This window comes from Ambystoma mexicanum, chromosome 2p (genome assembly GCF_040938575.1).
Source record: "Ambystoma mexicanum isolate Mex_15411 chromosome 2p, UKY_AmexF1_1, whole genome shotgun sequence".
Classification (NCBI taxonomy): Eukaryota; Metazoa; Chordata; class Amphibia; order Caudata; family Ambystomatidae; genus Ambystoma; species Ambystoma mexicanum.
In genome coordinates, this window is record NC_090923.1 from 60,441,694 (window position 1) to 60,454,516 (window position 12,823).

The following is a 12,823-nucleotide window of genomic DNA, read 5'->3' on the forward strand; positions in this document are numbered from 1 at the left end:
AGTTCTAAAAAGAACGAAGAAGGGTAAGGGAGATGCAGGAAGTCCGATCAGGAGAGAAGCACAATAGTCAATACAAGAGAAAACTAAAGCTGTAATAGGAAGCTCAGGAGCATGAAAAAGAAAAGAACGGGAACGACGATGACTGAAAAGAAGAAAGCGACAGTTACGAGCCAGGAGAGAAATAGAAGACAAAGAAAGGAGGTGGGGATCAAAGAGAACGCCAAGATTTCCAGCAGAGAAAGCGGTAGGTAGTTGAGAAGGGGGAAAAGAAAGAAGGGGAAGAAGGAGCAGGAGAAGGAGGAAAGGAAAGAACTGTGGTTTGAGATGAAGAAAGCGAGAAGCCAGCGACGTTTGAATGGAAGAGAGACAGGCAGACACTAGATGGCAAAAGTGGAGCGAAATAATGAAATGCATCAAGAACTTTTCCAATTGGCTTTTAGGGCCGACTAAAGAAATGGGCATAGACCACCCACAATTCTGCTTCCAGACCCCAGGTAAGACAGGTGTGACAAAATCCCATGTGAAAACACAGCATGACAGCAATACATGGTGGTGTCTTTTCAGCGGCATTGGAAACGGCACGTGGCCACTACAACCACTCAATTGTGAGTGAGAGAAGTCGAGTGCTCAACCCTCTGCTGTGAGGAGGCTGGCCACATCACAGGAATGGGATCCAGCCATTGCAAACTGTGCTGATGGAAACTTCATTTAAAATGTGCACGAGCTAAATTAACATCCAAGACAGTTTATGCTGGAACATCTGTTTTCCCCCTAGTGTCGTGCATTGCTGCCAGAGATTCCCACATGGCACACTGTTTCAGAAATACGACTAGATATTGTAAATAACAAGTGGAAAAACATATGCGCTAGAAAAGGGCGGCATCAGGGCCCGTCAACCTTTTTAAATGAAAGGGGCTTCAAGGCCGGGGGAGCACCAACTGTCCCCATATCACCATTCAGCAGTCTAATAACATGGCAGTATATTCCTTAATATATGACTTACATTCTGGGTCTTACAGTGTGCACTTTGCAGCGGTCACCTTACTGAGCTGAGTTTTCAGGAGCCCCTCCGGCTGTCACTTCCATTAAGGGAAACAAAGTGTTATCACCTCGTTGCCTTTCAACACAGATTCCTCAAAGTCGTAGCCCAGATTCATGGCTATTCAGTGTTTCAGCTCCCTGCTGGCTCACCGTCTTGTAATAATTAGCGGCTGTTAACTTTATCTCCATTATAATGTATGCCCCCCTACGGGTGCCTCAGCCAGCTTTCCCCTCTAAGCAACGGGAGTGGCAACCATCGGGTTGAAATGAGCCTCCACACATCTTCAGCTGGGACCGCTGCTCGAGCTGCCAGGTGCTCAGTCCAGGACTCATTTCTGAACCAAGACAGAGAAACAGCACTTCCGGTCGTTTTTTTGGCCTGGCTGGTTCTGCTGCTCACAGTGCTGACTCTGTCCTAGCCTACCCCATTCAAAGCAACTGCTTTTGAAGCAAAGCAGAACCCATCTGCTAGATGCCTCAATAACACTGATACTGTGAAATAATACTGCTTCTGGCTACACCGACACATTTTAAAGAATTGAATTGTTGCATGAGTTCCACTTTGTGTCTCCATTCTAAAGTTGGGGAGCCAATGTAGTTCGAAATAATTGCTTTAAAATGCAGCATTGAGCACAATTTTCCATAAACTCGCTTTCTTTGCTCACTCACATATTTTCTTCCCTTTTTTCGTCAACTGCACGAACACCTAGAAAAGTATGCTCACTACATGCCATGGCATCCTCCACATTAGACATGCACCTGCCCACGGCCTGCCTCACATTGCTTCAGCCCTGGATGCTCAGCCCCACCAAGACCGAATTCCTACTACTGCACCGAACACCCCGACATTCAGAGCTAGCTCTCTGCTATGCATCTTGAGTGCTCACCCCAAAACTGGCCACCTGTGCCAGGTTCCTTAGGTTCGACAGACGCCTCTCTGTCAAACAGCACACAGCAAGGAAGACGCAAACAACTTGGTGCCATCTTGCTCTTCTGCGGAAAATCAAGCCCTCCTCCCATCTTCTCATCTGCTGTATAAGCCTTGGTGCTCTCTCACCTGGTTGGTGGCAATACCCTGCTGAAAGGCCTTCTGGTGGCTAGCCTGGCACCCTTGAGATTCATTTAAAAAAAAAATAAATAATAAATAAACCAACCACATCACTCTGGCCGGCCCTCATCAAACTGCACTGGCACCCACTGAAAGCATATATCATTTTCAAAACCTGATGCATCTACTATGAGGCTGTGGTCCTGAAGTTCCAACCTACCTCGCTGAGAAACTTCGCATTTCCAGAGGCCTGTGAGCCATCAAAACTAAGGGCTTGTGCAAACATGAACTCTGCTGGTGCAGGAAGGAAAGAACCAGAAGACAGGCCTTCTCCGTCTATGCCCTTAGACTTTGGAACCTCTTCCTGTCACCACCAGATCAGTTTCCTCGCTTTCACATTTCAGGAAGGAGCTCAGGACCCCATCTTCAAGGAATGGCTCCCCCCTCACATCTAGTTCCATACACAGTGCACTTCTGACCTTACCTTGAAAATGGGCAAACTGTGCCATGCTGGTTCCTCTTGGTTGCTTGGATCACTTGCTAACAAATTGTCCCCTCCCCTTGAACCCCCGTTATCTCCCTGCTCCTTTGCATCTCTGCTTCCCTAGCCATTTACTGCCCCCAATGACTAGGCCTGCGCTCAGTAAATACCATAATAATAATAATAATAATATTAATAATATTAGCTGCACACTGAGAAATAAGGTCATTGAATTGAACGATCGCGAAAGCACTCGTGTTTTCCTGAATGGCGGAGCCTATTGTAATTTAACCAATGACACCGGATCGAATGGACCAGATTGGGTGGTAATGGCCCGTGGCCCAAGTTACAGGCCTGAGCACAGCAAGGGCCTTAATGATGGGCCCCAGTGGTGTTATTGCCTAACCAGGTCCACCAGATCAAGTATAATTGCTATTAGCACCCCGGGTTTGCAATCCACAAACCTGGTGTGCTGACAGCAATGTATTTTGTATGAATGAACCAAGAGGGGCATCACAGAGCTGAAAGACGGGGCTCTAAGCGGAGTCCATTGTCCATTTCCATGGCAGCCGGGAGGCTGGAGCAGCAGTTGAGCCGCCACCAAAACAATAAGGTGTGTGTGGTAGGGGATGGAACAGTGATCGAGGGGACGGTGGGGATGAGATGGTGGAGTGGGGGAGCAGTTTTCAGGTTGTCGGCTTGTATCCTTAGATTCAGCCCTGAAATCCTAGTAACGTGATTGGCTGGGTGCTAATGAAAGAATCGGGCACTGAATGGTCTTGAAGCCTTAGTATCCAATTTTGTTAATTTCACTCAAACAGCGATCATTTGAAATGCACAATTTTATTTCCCATGCTCACGCGCTAAATAGATATATTAAGAGTTAGAATGTGAAATGAATGGAAGATCCAGAACTGAAAAAAAAGAAACTCCTCCATACCGTTGACCAGCGGACAGTACACGGAAACGTCAAGACACAAGGAGGACGTGTGCAGGGCTGACTGTAGTGTTCATGTTAAAACAAGCCATCTCCGTGCACACAGCCGCCCCATGCAGCCCTTCATTGTGGGGTCTCACTCCAGGATCAAGGCAGAATATATCTATGTATGCAAATTCTCAAATGGGGTGCTCCTACCCTTCAATTCGAATGATTGCAAGCAAAAATCTGAATACTATGACCAATATAAAGGTCAGAGAAAATACTCCAGGGAACAGCGGAACCTAGGATATGTGCATTACTCGTGTGGTCCCCACACAGACCCCATATGCGCCATTACGGAGGATTGCACCCTAAAATGAACCTCCATCGGGCCAATGTGAAGGCCTGCCATTTTTATATTTCACGAAAATGTAATTATTAAGTCTTAAGTGCTGTGCTCTCTAAAATGTCAATTTTACAGCCAGTTAGCAGAACTCGAGCCATAATTGTGAAACAAGTGGTTAACTGAAAAGCCACTGCACGACCTCCCTGCACTCTTTCCCATTTGAAATCCCTGCGAGTGTATAACTCGCCACTGAAATCAACTTTGCTGACTCTCAGTGTGCAGTCATGTAGGGTAGGACTTCCGGTCTGACGTCACAGTGTCAAAGATGGAAATGAAACCCGCTGCCAAGTTAAACAAGCATTGCCAATGCCAACAGTTCAGGCTTTTATGGATGCATTGGAAAGGCCTGGCAAATGCCTAATAGTTGTACACAAGCCAAAATTGTTGGCTTCGCCAAGGCTTTTTTTAAATGACTTAAGTGAAGGACACAGTGCTTAAAAATAGAGTGGCTAAATGCAGACCTGGTGAAGACATTTATATTACACCGGTAGTGGATTTACAGCTTCAATCAAATCATTAACTCTCAGAAGACTTTTGAAAAAACACCAACAGGTGTTTTGAGTGCAATGTTTGATGTTAAGGTTCCATTAAAGCAAGCTCAAAGAGATCCCATGACAAGGTGTTTGGGGTGCGGAGGGGCTGGAACTGGGTGGGAATGGCCATAAAGATTAGCATGGCCATGGGCAGTCAATGAGTGGGCAAATAACCAAACACAACCTACTAGCTGTGTGTCCCTCCTCACATTCCATTTCTCCCTATATGTACTCTAATGCAATAGTTTCGGCTCATAGGTGGCGCAAGTGCCACCCAATAGCCCAAACTAATAAGTAAGAGATGGGCCTGGTGCCCCGCTCCAGTCAGACACGTGACATCACAGAGCACGTTTTCCCCACCCGGCCGCCATTGAGAACAAATATGGCTGGAATTCTGAGAATGTTGCGTGTACAGGTTTGTAACACAGGTGCGTTTCTATGGTAACGAAGTAAACAGGTGTGCAAAATGTCATACCTGAATATAAAATCACACAGAGAAGTGTACTCTAAAAATGGAGTGGTGCATTTTTATGTAAAAAAAGTGCATTTTAGAGCCGATTTAAGTGACTCAATGCCATCCGTCTCAACATTTAAAGTCACCCTGTTAGGTGATACCTATGGACAGATATGGGGCTGGCTGCATTTATGAAGCCAGGCCATGGCGTGTGACACTTGCCAAAAGGGTGTGATCTTAGGAGGTATGTAAATGGCAGGGGAGTTGCTAGGTCTGGAAAAGACCCGGGGCTACACTAATGTTGGGACTGTCGGGACTCAGGGCTAGCCAGCCTTTTGATTGGAACCCCTGAGCTTCTATCCGGGGCTACAACCAAGATACCCGGGGCTCCAGCCCCCACAGGAAGCCCCCTAGCAACGCCTTTGGGAGTGCTGCCGTTTAAGCAGGGTCCAAATCGATGAACATCGTCCATCCACATTTTTCCAGTATGTGAAAGCACTCCACATCCACACGGGTATGTTTGAGGCCTAGGATCACAAGCAATGCCACGTGCACCCTTTACTTGAATGAATGCTTGTTCGGCTGGTCACCACACTCCGTGTCAAGCCCTAGACTTGGCACGATCTCAAACCACAAACTCGCCCATTAGATTACATGAAAGTGTCTCTCAAACAGCGCCTAGATGCCTCTGAGCTTTGTGCGCTTTATAAATGTCAAAATAAATAAAAATAAACACACTGGGGGCCGACGCGTCGCTGCCCTCTCTTTGCCCTCATCCATGGACATCCAACGCTTGAACACGGGAGAAATAGTGCTAGCATTTCATGTTTACAGTTTCGCAGCCAATTATGAATCCTGCCGACAACTCTTCCAATTGTAGATCTTATTTTAATTGTTTAAAGCGTGAGCCTAGCTCGAGAGCAGCAGAGCACTGTACGGAGTGTAGGTGGCCGGATTTAGGCGGCCATCTTTTAACAGTAGCGCAGTACTGTGCGCCGGGGTCTGTGCATCCATTGGGGCTCGTCCTTGGCTAATTTTTGAAACTGTAGCACCGAGTGCACCGTGCATTCCCAGCGGAAGGGGTGGCACAGAATGCTCTGTGCCCAGTTACCACCAGTATCTATGCTTCCCCCCCCTTGCATGCCCCCCTTTGATGCTTGCAGCATGAATCCATGAAAAGAACTATTCATATTCGTTTTAAATCATATTTCATCCTCCAGCACAGATGTTACCAATTCCATTCCCACGGCAGACCCGGCCTGCTTTTCGTGACTGGATGAGATCCAACTGGCATGCAGTGGCACGCTGGGCCTCGATCACAACCTTGGCGGTATCCCGGCGGTAAATCCAACCGCTAAGGCAAATAGCATTACCTCAACTCGACCCAGCGATATTCGCACCAAATCCCGAGCTGTGCTAAGGCTGTTACTCAACATTTTATGAAGAGTCCATAGGACAGTGGGCAGTAACAGCGCTATTACCGCCAGTGGTATAAATGCTGCCGTAATAGCGCTGCCAATGGGCAGAAAGTGGAGAGTTTTCTACAGCAAAAAGCTGGAGGTAAACCTCCAACTTCCCGCCCATACTCGGAATTGGGCAGAGCGGTAATGGTGTTACCGCCACATTTTTGTCGCCCACCCCCTGGTGGGGCAGTTGCTGTCAGATGGGTGCCTATGAGGGGCCACAGGGGCTGGGGTGCACGTCTGTACATATGCCTGGGATTTATAAAGCATGAACCCCGCTTGACAGCAGTGGACACTTTCTCCTGTTCGAGGGAGCGCTCTGCCCCACACCTACAGCCCGTTTCAGGGCACCTCCAAGACACTTGGCACCAACCATACAGTACAGGACTTTGAAGGCTATGAATGACTCTGTCCCAGCCCGACAGGCCTTTTAATTTCGGGATGCAACGATCAGCCGATGCACACCTGCATCCATCAGTGAACATGGCCCTTCCCGCTCACCGTCCACAGCTGACCAGACCCTCTCAAGGCCTTCTGTGTAGTTTGCTTGTATAGCGCTTAACACAGAACGTAGGAGCTGTAGCAGCGTGTGAGCCAGGCATTGCTAACTTGGCTGCTGTGCATTTGCGGTATTGCGGTATACTAAACAGGAATACCGCATGGAGTGATAGCTGAGGTGCCCATTATGGATTTACCCCCACTAGGGTGGGAATATTATCACGCACCGTGGAGTATTTCTGTAGCGCCTCGTAGCTGCATTTCTAGGCAATTGAAGAATTATTTTAGGCGAGGTGCGCAAGCGCAGAGGCCCCCACCGCTGCTGCTGTCCCATGGAGACAAAACGCACAGAAGGCTTTCTATTGGCTCTCCCTCGCATTTTGTGTCTCCATTAAGAAAGGAGAATACGCCTACCTTTACCCCCTTTGGGACCCCGCAGGGGGACATGATATGATATGATAGTTTATTTATATAGCGCTCATACACAATGAGTTTCAAAGCGCTGCAAGGCAAGGGAGGGAACAAGGGAAAATACAATGGCATTCTTACAGGCCATGAACAGTAGGGATGTGAAATTAACTATCGTACTCGGCCTGACGACATTTCAGATAGTGCAAGAGCTAAGACATAGATAAGGAAGGGAGAGGGAGAGTGGGAAGGAAATGGAAACAGACACGCGACTACCGTACTAGGCCTGACGACATTTCTGGTAGAGTCAGGGAAAAACAAAAGGTGAGGGAGAGGGGTGCAAAAAGGGAGGGGAGGCACAAAACAAGCGACTATCGTACTAGGCCTGACAACATTTCAGATAGTGCTGGGGATAGCTCTTGGGGTTCAGGCAGAGAGAGAGATGGATGAGCTGGTTAGGGCTTCTGCAAAGGCGGCAGTGGGTAACAGAGGGTGGGGGAAGGGGGTGGGGTGCAGCAACCGGCGAAACGAGGAGGCAATCATCACAGGAAAATTCATTATTTAAATAAAAGACCCCTGCTACTGGTTCAGGAAGGGAAGGGGGCACTGGTCAGTCATTTACACATTCGCCTCTTTGAAAAGTGATTTCTAGAAAATGATGGCGTGGCAAAGGGGTGAAGGGCACTGTGGGTTTACTTCAGTTAACGGTGGTACGATTGATCAAACACCAATTTTGTTCTTTTTAGCCATATTGACATGTACACTTCAAAAATAGATTTTTAGTGTTTTTCAGCTCCTTGTTTTACATGTGCTGTTTCTAAGTGCTAAGTCCCAAAGCCTGACACCACCAGTTGTGATGGGGTGCTTAATATTTTGTGGGGAGGTGGGGGGAGGGGTTAGTAGATTTCCCTCATGTCCATAGGGCTCAAATATTTTCTCTTCAAATCTAAATCTAAAATATTTTCTCTTAATTACCTGTGGGGGTTGTTAGTGAGATGGGCTGGGAGTATCGTATAGAAACCCAGGATCTCGGATGTTTGCAATTTTCCAATACCAGGTCTCCATGTTTCTCCCACCTTTTCAGGGGTTCATGCAGGGTTTAAAATTGATGGGAGCCGAGAGCTATTTAGCGCCCGTCTGTAGCCCAGAAGAGCCTGGTTAGCTTGATACCAACAGCCACCGGGAGCTACTTTTGGCTCCCCAGGCCAACAGATGCCGAACAAACATCTATGTGAATTTAACTCTGCGCATTTAGGACAATCTCTGAAGAAAGACCAGGAGACATGTATATAACATTCAAAGCAAAAGGGGTCCCAAACGATGGACAAAAGGATATGTTTGCATCTTATGTAGAAGCTAGAATTTCACAGCGCTATTTACAAGCTCCTTGTTCCCTAGTGGCAGCTCCTAGGCACTGGCTAATGCTGGATATGCAGGAGCTGCTTTCAGCTCCCGCTTATCCATTCTTCAGCTACTGGTCACTGCTTAGTGCCGGATACCCAGGCACCGCTTTCAGCTCCCGCTTTTCCAATCTTCAGGTACTGGTCACTGCTTAGTGTCGGAGCTTTCAGCTCCCGCTTATCCAATCTTCAGCTACTGGTCACTGCTTCATGCTGGATACCCAGGAGCCGCTTTCAGCTCCCGCTTTTCCAATCTTTAGCTACTGGTCATTGCTTAATGCCAGATACCCAGGAGCCGTTTTCAGCTCCCGTTTTTCCAATCTTCAGCTACTGGTCATTGCTTAGTGCCGGATACCCAGGCACCGCTTTCAGCTCCCGCTTTTCCAATCTTTAGCTACTGGTCACTGCTTAGTGCCGGATACCCAGGAGCTACTTTCTGCTCCCGCTTATCCAATCTTAATTTCGATCCCTGCAAAACGACCCAGGACCATTTGATCCCGGAGTGGCCACCTGACCGCAGTGATAAGGGTCTGGCTTATTGAGAATGCATCGGCATTGAAATTAGCCACTTCTCCTGCACTGCGTGTCGACATCCACAGTAGGATTGGCCCACGTGGTCACCCTGGGTCCATGCGGTTCCGCACACACAGCCCGCGCATAAACCCACTGTGCTGCGCAAGTGACAAGAGAAGTAAGGCCCGACAGCACCCACGCCTGTAGGGTTGTACATGTAAAGGTTGCTTTTAATAAAAGTGCCCCCACGCGCACATTTTCCTGGGGACGAGGCCGTAGCCCCTGGCCCCCAGGGTCATGGATTCTGCCATCAAACAGATCCAGTTGAACATCCCACGCTGATAATATGTAATGTAATGTGCATTATAACAATATAACGTCCCTACATGCAACACATTATGTAAGCTCCATGTAACGAAGCGGTCTCTCCATGTAACGGATAGTGCCTCGATGCCCTAGGGCTGTTTGTGGGCTTTATAAGTACAAAAAATAAACAGTGATGTCCAGAGACCCTCTTTCAAAAAAACGTACCCAAAGTCTTCTTTTTAGATCAGATGAAAACTTGGGATGGACGCAGTTTCCCCTCCACACCCCCCCCACTTAATCCTTCCACATGAGTTATACACTGAAGTTCTGTAGATGTCATGACCACCTAGAAATTCATTGATCTATGCTGTGACTGATGGTGCAGGCAAAGGCCCGCTTCTAATCTGTGCTCTCTCCTCAGTGTTAAGCAGGTAGGATTTTACTGTATTTTTCCTTAGAGAATTTAATTATGTTTTCTATAAATAATTGATAGGGTCATTTCAATTGTGCTCGGTTATGATTTTAGTGGACAATGTTTGCTTGGATTCCCGGGAGTTTGTTCTGTGCAGTTCTAATGTTAAAGTAATAGATCCAACCCTTGGCCAGTGTAAACCTCTTGCATCCTTGGCCTTCACTGAGAAGGTTGAACGTCACCATCGTCATGGGAAGGTGGGATGCCCTACACGGAGGAAAGATAGGCTGAGTGTGGGTTATCACCAGTGACACTGTATATCTGTGCCCATCCCTTGCCGGTGTAGACGCCTTGCATCCTGGGCCTTCACTGAGACAGTTGAGCGTCACCATCGTCATGAGAAGGTGGTATGGTCGTGTAGAGTAGGTTCCAGATATGACCCGCACCCCTGCCCTCCATTGCGAGTTGCTAGTAAGGTACTCGCCGTGGTATGTGATGTATGAGGAGAAAATGAACCAACAGAGCCGCGCTAGGACTCTGCCCCTTGTACGTAAGGAAATAAATACCTGTTGAAGCAGCCATAACGCAACAACCCTGGGCAGCACGATACCCTATCAGACAGCCATACCAGCCACGGATACAAAATGAGGAATACCTGCACACGGTCCAGGAGGAGACCCCTAAAGCCTTAATGGAAGGCCAATGAAAATAAACCAAGGGCCTGAGCAGCCCCGAGAACAAACAGACTTGGCTACTGAAAGCACGAATGCCAGTACTAGTAACTGCAAGGATAATGATAATGGATGCAGGGGAGAGACTGTTAAAATGTAAGAGAAGGGTGCCATAAGACAAGATGGAAGCAACCGCCCTGCTTAATGTGTGTAAATATGCTTGAAATGCAAGAGGCTAAGAAATAGATACTGCTTGCAATGCCTAGTAGAAGAGTAGAGCAGCAAGCGCCAAGCATACATCTACCACAATACTGCACAATGTACACGTGCAACTCCATTTTGTGAAAGCAGAAATGTACCCAGGCGGCCAAAGGCCTGACAGGCCGAGTTTAGAAACCCAGCATAGACCAGAGAAGGCTCGGAATCTAAACTTGAGAAAGAGAGGCTTATGCCGGGGAGATCGAGGTCAACCAGAGAAGGGGAGGTGAGCATGAGCTCACGAGACTCCAACTACAGAGAATACCAGTCCGCCCGTGAAGGTCAAGATAAGAGAGGCCCATGCAGGGGGCCACGCACACACAGAATTAAATGCACAAAAGGTTGGAAACTGAAGCAGATTCACGGTGAATCAACACGTGATCAGACAGGCGCGAAGATGTACCACCGCCTGATCTCATCCAGAACCAGGGGGTGCCATAACTTTTCCTGATCAGAGACTACAGATCCGAGGCCATACGCAGCCAACTAATTGACACACAGCCCTAAAACACTGGATTGATGGAAGGGAGGAAGGGTGAATCTTGGGACACCAGGCACCTGGGTGTCTACTCTAAAGCTGCTAATTAAAGTGGAGATTTAGGTTTGGGGGTGTAACTTGCCCAATCACAATGGGCCATGTAATCTAGGATCCTATAGACACTGTAGCCAATGAGACGTCGTACTTGTAGTGAAGTCAATCACGTGTGGTGTAGAGGGAAGGGCGTAGACGCCCACTCGATAAGAGTTATCCAATCCACTTGCGTTATTTCCATATACATTTATAACACCTATACTTAAGTTACCTTTCCCAACCAATTATAGTGCATGTTGATTTTTTGTAGAATTAGACGTCAATGATGGATTTTGCCCATAAAAGGCTGTTTGACTAATGTTCGAGGAAGTCGGGGTAAGGCAGGTGTTCGTGATGCTGCAGATTTCCATAAGCTGATGTATATATCATTAAATGGACTTCCCTTTGCCAATTTACTGAGTCCTGATTATTGATCCTCGCCAGAGTATGTGAATCCTGCACTCTGTCCTCACATGGTGCAGCTATCTTGTATTACTAGTTTTCGAGGGCGAGTACTGACCAATGGGCCCGTCAGTAATTTCCTCTCTTTGTCAACAGTCGTCTCAGAGGAAAGGTAGGCCACATGTGCATTATCACCTGTGAAGCTGAATATCTCTGCCAATCCATTGCTGGTGTAGACTCCATGCATCCTTGGCCTTCACTGGCAAGGTCGAGCATCACCATGGGAAGGTGCGGGGGATGTCCTGCATGGAGGAAAGGTAGGCCACGTGTGCGTTCTCACCTGTGAAGCTGAATATCTCTGCCAATCCATTGCTGGTGTAGACTCCATGCATCCTTGGCCTTCACTGAGACGGTTGAACGTCACCATCGTCATGAGAAGGTGGTATGGTCAGCTCAGAGTAAAGGTAGGCCACGTGTGCGTTCTCACCTGTGAAGCTGAATATCTCTGCCAATCCATTGCCGGTGTAGACTCCTTGCATCCTTGGCCTTCACTGGCAAGGTCGAGCATCACCATGGGAAGGTGCGGGGGATGTCCTGCATGGAGGAAAGGTAGGCCACGTGTGCGTTCTCCCCTGTGAAGTTGAATATTTCTGCCAATCCATTGCCGGTGTAGACTCCTTGCATCCTTGGCCTTCACTGGCAAGGTCGAGCATCACCATCGTCATGGGAAGGTGGGGATGTCCTGCATGGAGGAAAGGTAGGCCGCGTGTGTGTTCTCACCTGTGAAGCTGGACATCTTCGTCCTATCCATTGGCTGTGTAGACTCCTTGCATACACGAGAGGGTGGGATGGTCAGCGCAGAGGAAAGGTAGGCCGGGTGGGGGTCATCACCAGTGAAGCCAGATATCTGTCGTTTATTCTTTGTCCGGATCTTCTGTGAATGGAGAGGCTATTTCTGCAAAGTACTCAGGCCTGGTCCATTTTTAATCTTAAATTGTCTAGCCTTCTATCCAACTTCCAGAGTGAAGCATTTTGTTGC

General features: G+C 47.9%; 1 protein-coding gene across 1 annotated transcript in view; it reads right to left on the reverse strand.

Annotated features, from left to right (window-relative positions):
• CAMK1 (calcium/calmodulin dependent protein kinase I) overlaps nucleotides 1-12,823 on the reverse strand; it is a 483,807-nt gene that overhangs the window by 202,557 nt on the left and 268,427 nt on the right. The window lies entirely within an intron of this gene.